Source organism: Colletes latitarsis, chromosome 10 (assembly GCF_051014445.1).
Source record: "Colletes latitarsis isolate SP2378_abdomen chromosome 10, iyColLati1, whole genome shotgun sequence".
In the NCBI taxonomy this organism is placed as follows: domain Eukaryota; kingdom Metazoa; phylum Arthropoda; class Insecta; order Hymenoptera; family Colletidae; genus Colletes; species Colletes latitarsis.
The window spans coordinates 19,831,601-19,847,867 of NC_135143.1; the positions used below are offsets into that span (position 1 = coordinate 19,831,601).

The following is a 16,267-nucleotide window of genomic DNA, read 5'->3' on the forward strand; positions in this document are numbered from 1 at the left end:
TCCGAGAATTAGTTAACCCTACGCTTCGAGTTAACCCTCAACTGGTGGAACGAGATCTGGTTACGTTCTCAATATTCATTCAGAGCATTGTATCTGATTCGTTACAGTAGTCTATTATACTAGAGAGCCAGAGAATAGGAGAGAATGTCCTTGAATGAAAAGATTTCACTGTTTGTCAAGATTTCGTGTTACGCAAATTAATGACTTAAATAAATTTAATGTACGTCGTGAACATCACTCAGGACCCAAAAATAACAATTAAAAATTTGTACGAAAAATATTATTAATAAAATGTTAAGTTGAGGATAGTAATCGTAAGACCTAAAGCAAAAATTTTTCGAATAATATCAATTTCTGACAACGTTGTTTATTCATTAGTTTATACCAATATCAATAAATTTTTAAGTATTCGGTTTACTAACATTGGAGAAACGTACTCACTTTACCGAATCGTTAATGGTTGTATTTATTAAATAAATTGAAACCGTTGCAGACTAACACACTGTTGAAACTATGACAATTTGCCATACTTGAAACTTTATATTAATTTTCAGACTGTTGTAGAACTTTGAGCGAAACGATGAAGCAGTTGTCAGTAGAATCTACCATTTGTTTGCCTATTGTTTGCAATGGTTCTGAAATTTACACTTTCTCAACAAGTTAATGTAACGTCAACGTAAACAACAGTTTAATTAAACGAAATGTATGTATTCAACTTGCATTTGCTCAGCAAATTCTACAAACACAACCAGTCACGTTCAAGGGTGCATTTCAGCCTGTCAGTTGAGGGTAAATTTCCGATTACTTAACACATTGCCAGTAATTAATACGAGAGCACCGTTTACATAGATACATCGATTCGTGCGAACTATAAACATAATTGTTTTCAACATCATTATATGAACCCAGTAATTATAGAAACGTCTTGAGGAAACAGTCTAAATAAACAGAATTTATCGATCACTCTATGGCAATAAAAAAAAAAAAACATTAACATTACGCCTTTTTTACCATTTCTAACAGTTTCGTAAATTAAAAAGCAATATAACGTTCGTGTATTTATACAAATCGTGGTGCCACTTTTGGGAACGTAAAATCAATAAAACGCTCGCGTGCGCGTACAAATTTTCACTTTCGTGAATATAAAATAAATAATATATATTTGTTTATTTGTAGTCACAACACGGAAGTGAAAATCGGCTAGAAAATGTTTCGTCGTCGTTCATTGGCAGTGCGTTAATGTTTCTTCGAAAACGGCCGCCAAAAGGAAATAAATTGCTTCGAACTCCCCGTTGCGAGATTTAAGAACGGTAATTAAATTGTGAAAGTCGTAAACCATTTGAAAAATACTTTCGAAAATCAAAGCAAATGAACAGGTACGTCATAACGCGGAGTGTATTATCTTGGCGTGGACTGGTGCGTCGAGAAAGGCAGCCCGAAAGGGCTCTCTGAAAGGTTGTTGCCATCCTGGAGCTTCTGGGAACGGATTCTTTCCTCCGCGTTGCGCAATCGCGCCGTAATTATATTGCGCTAATAGCCACTCGATGATTCGACTCTCGTCGTTAACTCGAACCGACGAGGGAACCAGTTCGAAAACTTCCGAGATCCTCCAACGTTCTTCTCTATCGACTTTTTTCAGCCGCCGTACCGCGAAAATATCATTTTTAAGAGGCCCGCTTCCTTTTCTCGACGCTCGGTACAATAACCATCCCCCGCGGATGGGAAATAAAATATCAAAAGCAATCTATTCACGGCGATTCTACGCTAAAAAATAAATCGAGAACGTAGAATGAACTTTTTCTGTATGTTGTTTCATTTTCGAGAAAATTGATCTTGAATCTTTTTGGGGCACGCTGCTGAGAAAAATTCGATTTAACGAATCTGGTTGTTGATGTCTCTTATATTTGTACACAGTGTGAAATAGTAGTTTGCAACTGAGAAAAATATATTTTTAAACTCCATACGTTGTTTCTGTAAACACGATAATGAAGATTAATCAGCGAAGTGTGCGCCCAGGTGTGAACAAAGTCGAATTCCTCGAAAACGGAGCACCATATGAGAAAATATCATTACACGTTTCCGATTTGTTTTTGCACGTAGAATCACTTTCGTTTGTTTTAAAAATAATTCAACAATCTACCGTGTTATATAAAAAGTACAGTTTTAGCACGCTCGTACGGTATCGAGCGGAGGGTTAAAATTGGAACGTCCACGCGTGACCCTTCCATTCAATGTTACAGAACCGACCATAATCGATGACAACGGCCTGTAACATAGGCGTCCGTTCTCGTTACGTTTGCAAATTAAATACGGCGCTTCCCCATCCACGGTGCTCAGTTTGTCCGTCGATTAATAATAAGCATAAGACGAGAGGAAACAAGGGGGGATTTCTTCACGGTGCCCGGGGACGCGTTACGGCGTGATCGATTCGACGTAGTTGCGTTAAACAATTGTACGATTCGTCATCTTGCTCGACGAGGATAGTTAACCGTGGCCGGGGAAACACGAGAAGAACCGTAATTTCGTGGCGCAATCAGGCAAGGACCAACGATGGCAAACAATTACAGGAAACGTCTCCCTTCGAAATGCTATCATGTCCTGACGGATATTTATCAAAACACGCCTCGTGACCGTCGTGGACGTGGGTGGAGTACCACCACCTGTATATCTGCTCTCGTCGATAAACAAGTTTCTATCCCCCACTATCGGAACGAGAACGGACGGCTGCTAAATGAAATGATCACGGCGCGTCGTTTTCGCGTCGTGGAAACTCCGGGGGAGTTTCGTGTTTATCCTTCATTTCTCCTGGAGAGCTTTTTCTCGTAACGGTTGCATCGCGTGCGTGTTGGAGGATCAGGATAATAGGAACGTCGTGAAACGAACGTAATTTTCCGTTGTCTGTGGCCCTTCGACGCGAACGCGTAATTCGGAACCAAGACGCACCGGGCGTCGTTTGACGTTTACGTTGCAGAACCTTTCGAGCGGATCAGACAGTTACATTTAACGCTGTAATGCCTTTGAAATTATGTTCGAAATGGTCGGGCGCGCCGTGGTTCACGATACGTCGAGCTCCAGACTAGAAATGCTTTTCACTGCGACTACGCGGTGGATCGTGAGTGATATATTAATGGCTGATAGTCTGAGATGGGCAAAATAATTATCTAGATACGCGTAAATATCCTAATATTCGTCTTTTCTAAGATATAAACGTAATTTATTTATCACGGGGTATTTTAGGAATGGTTAAAACTTGAAGAAATCAGTGAATATTAATTTAAGTGGGTTCAGTGAAAGTGTTTTTTCTTTAACTTTGAGAAATATATTTATTGTAATATAGTATTAAACAGTACATTTTTGGATACATTTATTGTTTCATTAACGGAACCAGACCAACGAATTATTTTTTGTATCCGCTGGAGTTTGACAGGTTTCATTTGTACTTTCACTAGCGAATATAAACGGAAAACATTACGCAGTTCAATAGCCAGATTAATAGAAGTAAACATTTATTAATAAGTGCACGCGGTGCAAACCAAAATATAAATTATATTTACGTTTAATAAATAGAAGTTTATCCAAATAACTGTTCTGTTGATAAACATCGCGAATATAGCTGCGATTTTATTCGTCGTCCGTTATCCCACAAATTTTACTCGTCTCTAACTAAAAATTTTAAATCGAGTTCCACCGAAATAGATATGGGATCGCGTTCGTGGAAAACTCGACAAACAGGAAAAAAGCATCCATCGCACGGTAGAACATTTATTTTGTTAAAAAGCAGCACCTATTTTTGTGGTTTGGAATTAACCCTGTTTTCATGTTTTATTAACATAGATTAAAGGACTAAGAATAAAATGTAATCAAATTTGCGTTCGGTAGAATTTAAATTTTTGGTGTTTTTTACGCCAGTAAGTTACTCGAATCATTCCGTCGATCGAAAGTTGCAACTCGTCAGGAGTTCGTTCAGTTTTCGTTAATTCGATTAACCTGTATTTTTCGCCGACTGCAATCTCGGTCTGGTCTGGCAGCTCGTATTTAACCTAAATTAATTGCCACGACGCGCAAATTCCGCCTATAATCGCATTAGGCGAAATTAGCTCTTCCATTCAATCGTAGAACGTTAACGCGATCACAGTAGCTGTCGCATTTCGTCCCGCGACTTCAGCACCGGATCGTTCTTTTTATTTTCGGCCTCGTTCGCAGTGCTCTCGTGTTCGTTAAAAGGCAGTCCTTTCGTAGCTCGTCTCGCCGTTTCGTTCGGTACCGATTTTTCCAAAGGTCTCCTTTTATTCAAAACACCAGCACACTCGTCCATTCCCTAGTTTTCCGTCGAGAACGAGCGTGGCTCTTTACGGATTTCCGTCGGTCCCTCGAATTGACGGCTGAAACGCTAATAGACGCGAACTGTAATTCGCGATTAAGCCCTTAATCGACGATAAACTATTAACGTCGACGCAGCCCACTGCTAATTCCACTCGGTATTTTATCATAAAATATAATATTACATTATGTACGGAATATCGACTCAACTGCACACTCAAAATTAAATATAATTAAATCGAAACTATCAGAAATTACTCAGAAATAAATGAATTTTCTGGGTCATTATTGATCGTTTCTTAAATAGAATTAATTTCATTTAATAATAGTATTGCTCTTCCAACCAAGAATATTACTTTATAACTGAAAATGGATGAAATTCATTTTTCTCTAAAATTTTTCTATAGAACGTTTAGCCTCCGCAACGAGCAAATAAAATTGCTTCAGATTTAAAATAGAATAATATTTCTTATGTATAAAACATAGAATTTATCAAACAGCTCGTAATCGGTTTACCAAATAACTCGACAGCAATTTGCACGACTACGAGAGGATTAATCGTCAGAGTCGGGTAGCAGTAGATCGCACGGAAATATAATGCAAACATCGCGAGCAACCGTTTCACGTTTGCCAGCGTGTCTTGTCCCAAAGATAAATTCCGGACCGAATAAGTATGTAATACCTGCACGTATTCGGGACGAGGCTGTATCCGCGCGGGGCACGTGTACGTACGTAGCTTCAAGTTCTCTCGACAAAACTCGTTTAATCCTCCGGGCAGATTAAGAGGAAGAGACTTCAACGGAGAAAGAGAGAGGTAGTTCTCCCAGTTAGGTACTTAAAAGTATTCCAATCATGGGAACGCGGGCAAAGTCCGACGAATATTTCTCGTTACCCCGTGGCGGAACAGGGTTGCTGGAAGCGTGGAACGAATACAGCCAGAGCCACGCAAAGAGGGTGAAAAGTAGCGAGATGCTGGAAAGGAAACCCCCCCCGTGCAACGCTCGAAAATTCTTACGAGTTGCACCATGCGTCACTGTAGATAAACAATGCACAAAATATCGCACTCTCCGTGATATCCTTGCTCCATCTTGACACACCAGCGACCAATTGCATGCCTCTGTTACTTGTATAATGTACTGTGCGTCCGCGAGAAGTTGCCTAGCGAAAGGAATGCGGGTCCGATTGGTTCCCCCCACTCTAGTTTAGAGTTCGGCGCGTCCACGGTGGAGCAAGCGTACTCCCCTGCCCCGTGCGCCGTCCCGCTTGTCAACTTCTCGCGGACCCACGATACTTGCAAAGAAAAATTGCTGGACATTCGTACGCTCGGTTGCAGCCACGATCGTGCTCGTCGCGACGATCATTGGAACGCTTTGCGCCGGCCAGTCGACGGATTCGTTCCAATGATCTCTCGATCGACATCTAACATCTGATCGGAACTTTCGTGGCCGCGGTATAGAGTTTTCGTTGCGAACACTGCAACAGAAAGGACCACGATCGTGGCCGCAACTCGAATGTTCGCCGAGGAAGGTCTTAAATCGCAATATATCGACGGATCTTTTATTTTATCGGGGTGAATTTAATATATTGTATTTGATTATTGCTAAGTAAGACCTCCTTCCGCGAAGCTACTATTCCAGGTGTAATCTTTAATTGTAAAACATATGTGTATATATACTACGTATATACATATACATAAAACAACGTGTGCTGCCATGGATCTTTCCCTCTTCTCTTGTCACCGTCCGGAATGCCAGCGAAGAGATGCTCCTGTGTTGTGTTCTCTTGTTTTCTTTCTCCACTTTGACATGACCGTCGTACACGTCGTAACATGGTGTCTGCCGAGGTAAATTGTGAACATTCTTCTTTGAAACGAGGCTTTTTCGTCAATGTCCGTCTCGCAACCTTTCGTCTCGCCATAATCACAAAATCATTGAACGCGTCGGTCGTTCCCCGGTATTCCGTAGAAATCCGTGTTCGCCGTGTGTTTTTTCGATCTACGAATTTCGTTCGGAAAGTATTTAATCGAAGGATCGCGCGTCGATCGACGAGAAAATGCGATTCCTTTGAACGCCTCGCGCGTGTATGTAACGCGGCCGATTAGGAGGCTCGCGAATGCTAAAAACCGGCGTCGAAGTATTGAAATTACACGGACGAGCTCGTCGAGCCGTGGATAAGCGGAGTTCCGCTCGCAAAACGTTCGTGGATAACGCAGAATCGATTAATACCGCGTTCTGGGTTAAATCAAATCGATCAACGTACTTGCACCAACCTCGTTTCCAGTCTTCTTCGATCGATCATACACGTTTATCGCGTTCCTGCGAAATCGGTTTACTTAGCACGATAGCAGACACGACGTAGATAAAGTTTGTGGACGGTTAACGACTCGTGACCATAGTTCCGTACGCCACTTTTGAATCACCTTTTACGCTCTAGCAACAAGTTATCTTATTGGGCTAGAATTTCACGAAGTAAAATTTATCTTTCTGGACTTTCGTACGTATCGTTTAAAAACTACGAAATTCCGTTGCGTCGCCGTAGCTTTTCATTCGCTTCATACATTCGTTCTACGTATAACACGAGATAGAATTTTCTTTCATATACCGTGAATTTTTTATTCCGTTCTCTTGGTGCTGTTGTTTCCATCGTTTAACCGAAATCAAACGAAACTTTTATTATTTTAGAGCCTCGTACTCGAATTAGATGCTTCGATAGAAACAATTTATTATTGAAAACTGTAACATAATTTGACTGTAAACAGAGCGGTTTCTCGTACGAAAATAAGTCGGATATGTGAAATAAATTTTTTTCATATGGGTTTTCGTTTTCGAGAAAATAGAATTTCAGAATAGATCGAGTTTTAATTGACTGCAGTGTCTGACCATTGAGTGAAGTTTCTACTTGTATGTTGGTGTGTTACAAAATTAACGATGACATAGTATTATCGTCGTTAATGTTTACAGAGAGTACCATAAGTAGAAACGGCACACAATAGACAGACACGTTAGGTAAATCGTGATCAATAATTTTGCAAATCTGATTACTTTATTGGGATCCACTTTTATGTAATAATATTTAACTTGTGTTTTAGTCCGTATGTTTTACAAATTAAACATTCATTTTAAAACGTGAGGTTGGATTTTCTTTCATTTAGAGACAATATTTTTATTTCGTTCTTTTCCATTTTAATCATTTAACTGAAATCAAACAAAATTTATACTATTCTAAAAGCAACGCTTTCGAAGACCTATCCGATTGTGTATTCGAACATGTTTTAAGAGGAAAAATACATAGTGTGTTGAAAGCCGTGGTAAAAGTAAATTAATGAGGTGAAATAAATTTTATTAATACAGGGTTTCGTTTTCTGCAAAAGAGTAATTTGAATATTCGTGGGCAATTAAGTACAGATTGGCTGACGAGTCTGTTTATTGCGCACTGTATCTACTTGTGCAGGCGTTTGCAAACATTGACGATGCTATGGCATTACCTGTAACTATCTTCTAACTAGCTAGAATCAGTTGAAACAGGTAATACCACACCACCGTCAATGTTTACGGACACCAAGACAAGTGGCAACAGTGTGCAGAAACAGACATGTTAGTCATGTCGCAATCAATCCCAAGTACTCTTAGAATATTTTAGGAATCGATCAATTTTATAATTTTGCAAATCCGATCGTTCGGTTTTTTTATTTTTATATAATAAAGTTTAACGTAAGTCTTTGTTTAGAATCGTTCAAAGAATGAGGAATTCACCATCGCGTGCGTAGCTTTCCATTCAATTCGTGCGTTTATTTTTCAACGCGAGGTAGAATTATCTGTCATTTAGCGTGAACTTTTTATATCATTCACTTGCTGCTTTTATTTCTACCATTGAATTTGAATCAAAGGGAATTTATAATTGTTATATTATTATATACGGGGCAACGTATTTGAACGAAGCGCGTTAATAGGAAAAATCACACGGTAAATCGAAAAATTTTGAAGAAGGTGATTTCGCGTGCGAAAATAAGTCAAAAATGTAGGGGGAACTTTTTCATATTGGACTTTGTTTCTGGCAAAAATGGAATTTTAATATTCGTGAGGTACAGCGTGGGATCGAGTACGAGTCCATTGGCGCGTCTAACAATAACGGTGGTATTGGTTAGTTAAAATTATTTGATAAATGTTTGAAAATATTCAAATACAAAGTCAAATTCACAGCTTAAGTAACGATGATTAGAATAAAACAGAATATTGATCTTTTTTGATGTCGATATTAAATAAATATTATCATATAATATTTTACAATAATATTAGTAGTTCAACAGTTATCCAATATATTTCATTTTATCGTATATACGCTTTTCAATCAAAGAATCTTGCAAACATAGCCTTAAAACCTAAAACTTGGTAAAAACGTAGACTACATTGCATCGAATATATTCAGAATTCGCCCGAGCAAATTACTTTCACGTTTATTAAGTTCATTAATTTCCGGGACGAAATAGAAGAACAGACATGCGTTCTAAAAAATTTCATTCCAAATTTTTGATTTACGGTTTCGCGCGAGGAATCACGGCCCGCTTTCCCAACGATTTTCCATACGCTGTATACATTCGTACAACGCCTGACAGAAGCATTAGCGCCTTTCACAAACGACGTTGGTAGTCGATGCGTTAAAAGTCCTATACATTTGCTCGGAGTACACGGAATTCCGTTGGCGAGTCGCACGTAACGCGGTAACGTTCTTTCATGAACACGGGTAAATTGAACGAACGAGCGTTCGAGTTTCTCAAAGCGATTTTCAATTTTCCCACACCCCCCCGTGCCCCTCCGCGCCATCTTTTTGCTTTCCTGACTCGTTTTATACGCGTCCAGCGCGTCGTTTGCTTTTCTCTCGACGACGGGCCGTCAAAGGGAAAACGGTCCCGTTTCTCCGTCGACGATTTTCGGCGGTCCCGCTTCCCGAACCTTCGCGAACAATTCGCGAACGGCGGGTTTCGCTAGCACAAAGAAATTCCTTCGACGATTAAAAAGTCACGCGACTCTCGATACGCTGAAACGGGAAACGCCTCGGTTTCCGTCGACTCTCCTCGACCCCTTTCATCCCGTTACATCGTCGCTCGCCGTTCGATCGGAGGCTCTCTCGCGTCGAAACCGTAGGCGTGACTCGCGATTCCATGCCGATACAACCGACCGAACGATTTTTCATAATCCTCCCGTGGCTCGGTTAATTGTTTTTTCACCGACACGCGCGCCATATTGACCCCTCGGCGTCTTCGATTAATTTCGCGCGGCTGGTCGCCCCGCCACGGTTTCCTTCGCGATCTCCCGTTGCTTCGCTCGAAACCGAATTCCTGCGGCGTTCGAGCCGATTTACGCCGCCGAATAACGCTTCCGTGTACTCCGATCGCGTCCCCCATTCTCTCGAATATACGAGTGTAGCTCGAATGTTCGCCTCTTTTTTCCAAACTGAAAATATCGGTACAGAAGCTTGCAAGAATATAATCTTTCAACGCTCTTTATCAGTGGACTTAAAAATCGGTGTTTTAAATGCTCGTAATAAGTCTTTACAAACGAAATTATTATTTATTTTTACATTATCAAAGAGTAAGACTGTAAAATATATTATTTTATTTATTTTTCTATGATCACAGACGCATAGGGACCTGTAAGATAGAATCGAACGATTAAAAGAATAATACTTTGCCTCGTGGATCTTTCGAAGCGATTCGTGGTAGAGTTTTCTCGCTCGCGAGATGTACTTTCTAGCCCTTAGGTGTCGCGTGACATTCGAGCCCCCCAGTCCCGTTCCCTTCGGCGTTATTAAATGCCACGCGCATAAATAAGGATATCGTAAATCATCGGGCAGAACTGTAGATAGAAGAAAACGGTCGTGTTTCGCGGTATCATTTGAATAAACTTTTGCGAAAGACTTTAAGCTTTATTTAAAAGGTAGATCGGCTCACTTATTTTTGACCCCGTTTCACGAATGACTCGTGCTTTTTATTAAAAACAAAATTTCGGTAACCGTCGCGGTAAAAGAGCTCGTTGTTGATCTACGCGTTTCTAGGCTAGAATTCACGGATTCGATGATCTCCGTGAAATACGTCATGTTGAAATACGCTTTCCACGTAGTCATAACAATAAATTTTGCTTACACCGGAGCGTAAATACCGCTGCGTTCGAAAGTGTTTAATCTGGAAGATGAATGACGGTCCGTGCGAATCGTGCCTAAGCACACACAGTGGAGCAACTCCGCGAAAAAGCAGACCAAACCTATCGAGACGTACATAATCGCACACTATTTTCCCTGCAGCACGAACGAATCACCCGATGGGGCATACTCGATGGTCAACTATTGTAAATTATTCTGATATCACCTTCTTTCATTTTCACTGCAACGCTGTTCATTCGTAATTTAATTACTGTTACATCGATTACTCTTTTTTGGGTCGCAATATTTCTGTAAATATCTTTTTAACGCTCGTTTCCAGGCAACGATCTATACGTTGCCTCGAAATATCGAGTTTTCAACACCCCCCCCCCCTGCGTTCCTTCTCGCTAGAATAATAATATTTGTAATCGATACATCGCCGTAGAGCGTATCGAAACGGGAAAGCTTATTGAAATTGAAATTTCCATATAGTGCCGAAAAACGGGCTACAAACGAGCCTTTTGTAAAGCGTGAAACAGTCGCGATAACCGATCCGCCATTCCCAGCGAAACTTTCATGCATACATTACGCGTGTTTCTTTCGCGCCCGTGTAGGAAACTTTTTCATATTTTTCGCGATCGAAACTCGCGGATAAAAGGCTGTTCATCGACGGAGAAACGACCGGGGCGAAATTTCGCTCTAACAATGGGCCGCGAATAAAAGCAGCGTACAGAGTTTCCCGGACGTTTATTCGTTTGAACGGTGGGATTCTTATTTTTAATCGAACGAAAAAATAACTTTACTAATTTTGGATCAATTTGATCGGCTGGAAGTGCGTGTATATAATTGAATTGATTTTAAAGAGCGATCAGTGTAGTTTTCATTACTTGATAAAATATTTTTCAACGCTTGACAGATAAAAATTCGTTTATTTTTTCTGTTGGGAACTTTCCCTGTTTTTGGAAACGACTTAGTCATGCACGAGACACGTGGATTAGGCGAAAAATAACAGGGCGTACGTGGATAAATGACGGGTCGAAATATATTAAATTCTAACCAGCCCACGCGAGACGGAAGTCTCTCTGAATCACCGTGAAATCGATGATTAAAGCAGCCAGCTACACTCGAACGAATGCAAATAAGCGCGAAGGGAAGGGTGAAGGAGATTGGAACCCTTTAGATCTCGACTAGAAAATAATATACGCTTCCTTTTAGTTTTCAGAATAATGACGTTTTTATCTAGTCGACATTTCGATCAAAATTGACGACTCTATTCAGAATAAATTTGTATATATTTTGAAGAATTAGCTGAAAATAAATTTTATCCTGAATATCAACATAAGGAGGCGGTTTGGTAATTTGATATTAAAATTTATTCTTTGCGTTTTCGTAACGATTCAAGATTTATTTGTGATTTTAATGAAATTCAGAACATAAATTAATCTTTTAAATTTTGAAAATTTTCAAATGAAGCAAAATAGCAATTGTTTCGGAGAACTATTATACAGAATACCTGATAATAGGCCTATTTCGTACCAAATGAAGATGAGCCAAACATGCACCTTGTGGAAGCAAATTTTATTTTCTTGTCGTGATTTAAATTAAAGTAAACAATAAAAAATATTGTATGCCTTTTTAAGCTACACTATACAAGATATATGTGTACTAATTTCCATTCGTATCCGATTACTCATTCATAGAAAAAAAGGGTTACAAAGAACCTTCAATTTTCAACCCAAAATGCCAGACTGCCCCCCTCCTTCTTTAATAACGAAGCGGTGCAACATCCGCGGAATGGCGATTTTTCGTGTTAACTTGTACTTTATTCGTCTGAAATTACGTTTACCCTCGGCTTTGTTCGGCGGCGCGCGTGCAAGGAGGACGAGCCTCGACGAAGGGGAACGACATCGCCGCGTTGCGAGCGTCGGGGGAAGAAAATCGACAGAAACCACGCGCAACTCGTGCATCGAAAACTATTATACACCGTGTCTCGCGAATGTTGCCGAAAATAGGGTGATTCGTGCAAAAATGAATGGAAAATGTACAGTAAACCTTTTCTGTATCGGAAAACAGGTTCATATGCACGAAAATACAAAACATTCGATTTACGTTTCTATGCATAAAATTGATTTTTATATTAATTCGTGTTCTCCTGACAGGGCCCACCAAAGCACCACTAAGCAGTTAATTCCATTTTTGTTAAAATCCTACCAATTGATAATTCAAATATAATTCAATCGAAAGAATGCAGTTCCCAATAAAAAATACATATAGCATCCGTAAAAAAAAGTTTGTCAGCTCGTTATTATGGCAAGGTGTTAAGTTGCGTTTCGAGTCACGGGTCGAATCTTCGAGTACGTTTCGAGGTGGACGAATCGGCGGGGATTGCCTCCCCAAAAGTAGAGGGTGCGCGCCATCGAGGACCGAGAATCGCCGATAACAGGACGTTGGTCCCGTTTCTTCCCTCGTAACATAGTAATCTACGACCCGGAGGCCAATTACGCGGAGTAACCGGAACTTCTCACGGGTTGTCGATACACGCCACTCGAATCACGACGAATTGACGCGACGACCCCTCGGCAAAGTCAACGGGAATTCCGCCCTTTCGTTCGCTCGTTCGTCCGCGGATCGATCCGTGCGCGCGAATTAATCCCTGCGACTCGCAGGAACGTTTCTCTTCTTTCCGTTTTATTCTTTTTTTTTTGTTTTTTACCTCCCCCGCGTCATCCCGTTGTATCTCGCTCGGGCACGCGCTCGCGCGTTCTGGATAAAACCGTGTACCCAAATAGGAAGGGAAGACAAAAGAAAAAGGAAAATAAAAACGATTCCAAGGGAAGGACGCGGGGCAGCCAGGGATTCGAGCCGCGAAATTTCCACGCGCAAAACCAACGATCGACGAGGCCGCTTAATCTCCCAAAATAGTGGCTGCCACGCGGAGCGATAACAGGCCGTGTGTGGGCTTTGCACCTGCACTTCGCTCAGGCCTGGCCAACAATGGGCCGTGTACTCGCTTTAATGGCTCGATCGAGATTAAACCGTGCACACCTTGCCGATTCTAAGGCAGCCCCCGCGTTCGTATATTATTCAGAAAGGAAACGGTGCGAAGGGGGTTAAAGCAAACCAGTTCGCCGGGATATTTTAGTCTGTCGTGTCGATTGGCACTTGTACAAACCTTACCGGGTTAATCGCTGCTGAATTTTTCTTACGACCCCTGTTCTAATTCACGAGAAATTAAACTCCAACGGGGAAACTATGTTTCGTAATTTGTTATTCGCGGAATATGAATTATACAAAATTCGTCGTTCGATTTTTATTATTTCAAATATTTGAAACGTTCGTGCCAAACAGGGAAGTAATTACTTATTATTTGAAATGAAACTATCGTTTATATATTTCTTTGAAATTTATATAAATTCCTAAAAGTTTTAAAGTATGAATGAGATATAATTAGTGACAGGAAAAAATTTTATAGAATTTATTATTGACGTATCTGTAACAATAGTAATAATGAACAGGAAGTAACAGCACGGTTCTGTTAAGTTTGCGGAAATTACAAGTCCATTTCTCGCGCGATTTAATGCGAGGCAACGGAGTAGAAGAATTTGTAAAATAAGCGCGCGCTTTGTGCTTTCGCGTCTGTTCGTTCGTATCGACGTCGAACAAATATCGAAATAAATAATACCTAGACAAGGTCGATCGTGTTTGGCTGAAACTACACAGACACGCGCTTAAATCGGCAAGTATCGATGCGCGTTCCCGATTGTACTTGTTCGTTAAGCCGAGTGCACTTCCGCGTCATCGATCGGTTCGTTACCGCCAGTCGACTCTGTTTCCGGCTTCTTCGCGTCAACGATATTTCCGTAATGGCATTAAAGCGACGGGGGGGACCTCGTCGTGCGGCCCTTGGACGGAATTGCATTTAATTTATATCGATTCAGTTTTCACGGGACGATTTTGTTTTAAGAGCGGGAAGCCTCCTTTCGTCGATAAGGCGATTACCGTTCGCTTTGAACCAAACGAAACGATCCGCGCGAACGGCAAAGCAACGTCGGATTAGAAACGAGCGAAAATATCTTTGAAGTAACCGAAGATTCGAAAACGAACAAAAGGGGAATTAAGAAACGCTCGCTGCCCTACGAGAGCGTAAAATGCAAACACTCTTTCTTGCGTCATTATATTGGATCTGTGAGAAAATCCTGCCCGTTTACCGTACAATTAATTCAACCATCGAAACGGAAAGAACTTGCTAACGTTAATGGAAATCGTATTAGAAATTAATATATTATATAAATTGATGATTTTCAAGGCGAGGCTTTGAAGCTATTCTTTTTTTTGAGATCATGAGTAGGTAATATTTGTGATTTTTTAAGCCCTGCTTAGATAAAATAAGGGACGGTTTCCCCATTAAGGGTATAACTGTAAAAATATAGTTTTATATGAAAGAAAAGATTATTATTTATACAGTTCATTTCAGAGTCTGTTCTATCTTCCGTGCTTAGTCCAATATTCGTTTCGATCAGACTCGTAGTATTGTTATAGAAAATATGTAAAGATAGTCTGCTTTATCGTCGTCAAGGTGGCGTAGCCCCTTGAGAGTTCGCGAATCCCAACGACGAAGTACTCCTTAACGAAGAAGGGTCTCGGTAAAGTACTACTGTGAAGAAGGGAGACTGTGACGTAGGATTCCTCTCGAAAGTTTACCATTTCGCGATACCACCGATACTTTCGCGCTCGCCCATTAAGCACACTTGAAATAAAGTGCTTATAAGAATGACTTAACTTCGTTTGGCACCAGGATCCTTCCGTAACATTGGGTACTAATGCGTTGACTGTCTGTTAATCCACCGATCAGAACGATTTTGGCTGTGGACTTCTCTAAATGCAAAATAAATATCACCTGTATCAGTAATTCGAAAGATTAGTTTCAACAAATGTCTATCTTATCAGATGGGATCCTTTCGCTCTAGGGATTCTTATAAAAATGAAATATTTTTTAATCCGCATTAATTTAGAACTAGTTTAAGTCATCGTTTTACTGATTTAAAAATTGTTTAAGAAATACAAAATGTCAAAGCTTACGACTTTTGTCTGCTTTCACGAAAATGATGTCAAGATTTGTTTTATGTTTTGAAACGACTATTCGACTTGGAAGAAAATAAATTCAAAATCAGCAAAAGTATGACTTAAATTTTTCCCAATTTCTCGTGGACCACTACAGATTTCAATTTCATTAAAATCACTAACCTCAAAGATAAACTATTAAACAGCTCGATGAAAATAGCTGTAGCATCATAGTTTAAATTCTATTCTTATTAAACGTTTCAATCTTAAGTTTGGATCATCCTTGGTTAAACTAACCACTATAGTTTTATTATAAATAAATATAGTATAACCCAAGTTCGAAATATTTAACTAAATTAAGTTAGTTAGGAGAACAACTGTGCACGGTACTGTAATAGAGTAAAATGCTTATTGTAAAAATTTTTATTAGAAAAACTTTTGGATGCTCGAATGGTACTCGTGACTTCAGATACAGACAGTCAATGCGTTAACACGGGTCGTAACGGGATAAAAAAACGTTGTCCCAGAACGACGGATGGACCTTTAACGTGCTTGAATCCGGGGTACAAGTTCTATGCATGATCCTTTGTACATACACACCGTGGAACTGTTAACACGGGACAATCGAAATCCAACACACGATACACGACGTCGCACGAGTTCGTCTGTACCAACTCGAACACCTATTGCGCTTCTAAAACTACTGCATACTCTTGTTTCTACTAACTCATTGTCCTAATGTTGTATAGCT

At 40.2% G+C, this 16,267-nt stretch overlaps 1 protein-coding gene across 8 annotated transcripts in view; it reads left to right on the forward strand.

Annotated features, from left to right (window-relative positions):
* The window catches only part of LOC143347259 (latrophilin Cirl), a 610,528-nt gene that overhangs the window by 554,578 nt on the left and 39,683 nt on the right, over positions 1–16,267 (forward strand). The gene's annotated exons all lie outside the window — the stretch shown is intronic.